Here is a 4858-nt window from a genome sequence, read left to right as displayed (position 1 = left end):
GGAGAAGCCTTACGACCGCTCGGCGCTCCACCAATGAGAACGCGCTAGACCGCAGAGCGCGTCCGGGATTGGCTGCCGCGGTCGACACACCCCCCGCCTGCCCTCGGGGCGGTGCGCGCCGCGGGGCTGCCGTCGTAAAAGGGCCCGGCGGCCCGGACGACTGGCGGTTGCTAGGGGCTGCGAGGGTGACACTCCTCTGCCCGGGGGTCCTGGGCAGGCTTCCGGGGTCTCAGCGGGGCGTGGTGGGCAGGTCGGGCTCCTGTCACCCCTCGCCTGTCCCTTTGCCCCGCGGGCGGCTGCACAGAGACGGTGAGATCCTGCAAACCGGCGGCGACCGGCTTGGGATGGAGTCACCGAGTGCAGAGGAGGGAGGCAGTTAAAAATAGCTAAGAGCCTCAGTCTCCAGAAGTGTGGCTGCCCACGTGTGGAAAGCACAGGTTACATAAGTGCCCGGAGCGTGCATACTGCAGCTTTAGCCTGTACACCCGCAGAGGCTCAGAGCCACACCCCAGACATGGCGGGGGGGGGGGGGGCAGAATGCAGAGAGAGTTGAGCCGGAGGTAATGAGAAGGGCCTGGCTACATTTCCTGTCACCACTACCACTCTTGAGGAGAGGAAAGGTGACAGAATCCCTTCCGCCGTAAACCGGATCGCGTGAAGAACACAACTGCCTTCAGGCTGCTCGCAGCCACACCCGAGTAGGCCACACCGCGCTAAGGGTCGCTAAGGCCCGTCCCCTGAGTTCGTGCCAGTGTCAGTCTTTGTTTACCAAAAGGAGGCTGAAGACGACCTTCCCCTTATAGGGAAGGGTCTGCAGGGCCCGGACTGCAGCGCTCTTGCCAGGTTTGCTCCGGAAGCCCTGGCTGTGTTCCATCTCCAGCACTGCCGTAAACCAGGCTGGGTGGTGGGAAGTTCAAGGTCACCACTGAGTCCTCGGGGTGGGGCTTGGGGCGAAAGTTATTAAACGAATGGTAATCTTCTGTGGTTTTCCCCTTCTATGCATAGTAAATATGTGCAGCTTTTCTCAGATTTAATTTTTGCCGGTTTATTCTAACAATCTTCCGAGAATAGAGGGGACTCTCTTCCTTACCAAAACCGAACCTGAAGCGGGCCTTGGTGGCAAATGAGTTTGATCCCAGCACCGAAGATGCAGAGGCAGAGGCAGAGGCAGGAGGATTTGAGTTCAAGGCCAGCCGTGTCTATATAGCTAGTTCTGTAGCCCTGGCTACTCAGAGAAACCCTGTCTCAAACAAAATTTAAAAAACGAAAAACAAAAAACAAGGCCAGGCAAAAAAAACAAAACAAAAAAAAAAAAAAACACACAAACAGCAACAACAACAAAAGCACAATTTGGGGATTATACCTCAAATCAAGGAAAGTTGAGTAATTTAGAATGCCACTGGGGAATATGAAGTCTGGAATGCACTGGCAGAAATGAATATAGGAAGTTAAACCAAACACTCAAGGGAATGCATAAGTATTAAGAATGGACATTCCCTTTGGCCAGCAATTCCTTTCTAGAGCTGTCCCTGGAAAGGCTAGTTTGTGGAGCTTATTTTAATATGGAAACAATCCTCAAGGCGTTCCAGCGTGTGTCATAGTGTGTAACTTAGCAGGTGAGAGAGAAAAGAGGACCCATTCAAGGCTGGCCTGCGCTACATGACATCCTGTCTTAAATAACTGCAAATTAGTAATAAACCAGGCCTGGTAGTGTACACTTTTATCCTAACAAGTGGGAGGCAGAGGTAGGCAGACCTCCTATGAGTTCTGAGACCAGTCTGGTTTAGATAGCGACTAGGCAAGAAAACAAGTTATTTATGTTCTAGTGCTAAGTAATTATAGTATTTATCTGCAGGAAAAAATGTGTGGACTATTGTATAAAGTATGTTACTCATTTGTGCTCAGCGATGTTTTTGTGTGCAAAGATATTGGGACAACACTGACAGTGGCTACCCCTAAGTGTAACGGAAGGGACATGAGATGGAGGAAAGTAATTTTTTTTTTTACTGTGTAGCCCTGGCTGGCCTGGAACTTGTGACATCTTCTGTTAAAAGGATGTTTTATTGTAATCTGGGCATGGTGGTGAACCCCTCTAATCCCAGAACTCAGGAAGCAGATCTCTGAGCTTGAGGCCAGCCTGGTCTACCTAGTGCATTCTAGGACAGCTAGAGCTTCATAGTGAGACTCTATCAGTCAATCGATCAATCAGTGTTTCATTATATGGATAGAATAATGCTTCTGAGTGGTCTCTAGATCTAGAAACATTTGAGAGACTAAGGTGCAAGGATGGAAGTCAGTTCACACTGGGTCAGACACAGCGGGGAAAGTCTAGGAAGCTTATGTCTGAGTCATGATACCCACTGCGACCAAAAGAAAGTTCTGCAGTAGCCTGTGCCTACATGTGTCAATACCCCGGTTAAAGCATGAGTGAAGGTACCAATTGTGGGTGGAAAGAGATGTTCCCAGAGCCATGTGGGCTATTGACCCTAGGAGGTCCTAGATATTTCAAAACTGAGAAAGGCTATTGCCACTGCTGCTGGGTGCTTGCCAAAGTTAGATACTAACGCCCAGTTGCTGAAGATGCCATGCACTTTGGTTGTAAGACTTGGAGACATAAAGCTGGAACTGAACTAGACGTGTTCCCTGTCTGCTGACTAGCGTTTAGAGTGCTGGAAGGTGTCTGAAGACTGCTGGGGAGCGTTGTGGTCCAAAGTTCTACTCAGCTGTGGACCCTGCATGCTACACGATGAAAGTGCCAGGCAAGATAGGGCAGGCAATAGTGGCATGAAGTTTCATGGCGCAACCAACTTTCTGATTGGTGTTAAGGTTGTGTCTCGAGGGGAATTCATGCCTAGTGCTGTAAGCTCACACAAAACCAAATGGCTGGGAGTCAGAGTGTGCAAGATCGCTTTATGTCAACTTGACACAAGCTGAAGTCTGAGAGGGGAACCTCAACTAAGAAAATGGCTTCTTAAGGTTGGGCTGTAGGCACACCTGCAGGGCATTTTCTTAAGTGGTTATTGATGGTGGACCATTGTGGGTGGCGCCATCCCTAGGCTTGTTGTCCTGGGTTTTGTAAGAAACTAGGCTGAGCAAACCATGCTGAGCAAGCCAGTGAGCAGCACCCCATCCATGGCCTCTGCATCAGCTCCTGCCTCCAGGCTCCTTGTAGACATTATTTAATCTCAATCAGGGGCTTCTACCCTGCCTTTGATCATTCAGTTCCTGGAATGATTCCACACTACTTTTATTTTTATAATAATCATTAATCAGCACTACAGCTGGGCAGATATTGACTCTCTAGGCTATTAGGATTTATTTCCCCATTAATATCCTGGAATTATAATTATACCATGTTTCATCTGGGCTGCTCTTAACTGCAATTGGCCAACCCTTCTTTCTGATTCACCTCACTCATGGTGTCTTCCTTCTCTCCCCATCATGTTTCTCCTCAGACCCAAGCTCAGGAACTCCAAGCCCTGCCTATCTCAATTCTGCCCAGCTCTATGGTGTAGGCATCTTTATTCACCAATCAGGGATAACGTAGAGGCCAAGGTCACTTGGGTCTACAAGGGAATTCTCTCATCCTGTGGGTAACCAGGCCTCAGCGGCCAGTATTTAGTATTATAATACATAGCAAAAGACCAAACCTCATCAGCTGCTGTTTGAGTTCCTATCTGACTTTTTTCCATGATAAACAGTGATGTGGAAGTGTAAGCCAAATAAACCCCTTTCTTTACAACCTGTCCTGCTGTTTTATCGCAGCTGTGTCTGCTTGCAAGACAGCATCACTAGTGGGCCTGCTGGCTGATGGGGAGGATGGGGTAAAGAGGGTCGCTGGAGCCTCACCGGCAACTTCAACTACTCCTTCCTGTAGCTTGCAGCCATTTGTTCACCATTCTGCCTTAAGTGAACCTGTTCTCCAGGCCTCAGGGTGTGGGGCGGGGGTGGGGTTAGACTACACAGGCTGGAGAAAGGTAAGTGAAGGAGGGCCCCGTCTATGCCTCTGTGAGGAAGCCATAATCCACTGACACTGTTTTTGGGTCTCCCACACTCACCCATGCTCTCTAAGCCCAACAAACTCATTGGTTCCCCAGGTTGGACTCCAGTGGGATTATACGTGTATTGTCTTTGTGGTCTTCTATGGAGAAGTAGAGCTAGTTTCTGTCTCCCCAGGGAAGCAATTCTAAAACCCTGGCACTGACCTAACTTCCTTCTAACTGGGTCTCACCCCTTAAAGATTCTACTAACCCCTTAGCAGAAAGTTGGGGTCCAACCTCTCTACACATGGACCTCTGGGACCTTCCTGGTCCGTGCGTAGGATTACATTAAAGAATAGAAGACAAACGTTTAGTGACATTAAGGACAGAAGACACATTTGAGAATGAATGTTGTTGACAGGTGTCGACAGAACCGCATGTGTTTTCTCCAACCTGTGAAAGTACATGAGCATACAATATTGCAAACCTATGATAACACCTTCTGCCCCATGGTGTGATGGGATCGCCTAGGAAGCAAAGGTCCTTGGTTAGTAGTAGTGTTGTTGAGACAGGGTCTCAGGCTGACATCCAGCTATGTAAGCTAGGACGACCTTGGGCTTCTGAGTCTACTGTCTCTATCTCCTAAATACTGACCCACAGCCTTGCCCCACCACGCCTAGTTATGCAGTGCTGCAGAGTAAACCCAGGAGGTTTGCCTATGCCTAGCAAGCACTCTACCTACTAAGTAGCCGGAGCTGGGCCTCTGTCACTGGTGACATGAAGAGCTCCTGTGTGCTCACCAGCATCATTCATACTTTTTCCCCATCACAATAACTCAGAACATGGCTGTAACCAAATGTCATGGCTTCTTAAGTAAA

The sequence above is a fragment of the Mus musculus genome, chromosome 17, assembly GCF_000001635.26.
Source record: "Mus musculus strain C57BL/6J chromosome 17, GRCm38.p6 C57BL/6J".
NCBI lineage: Eukaryota > Metazoa > Chordata > Mammalia > Rodentia > Muridae > Mus > Mus musculus.
This window is presented reverse-complemented; position numbering follows the sequence as displayed.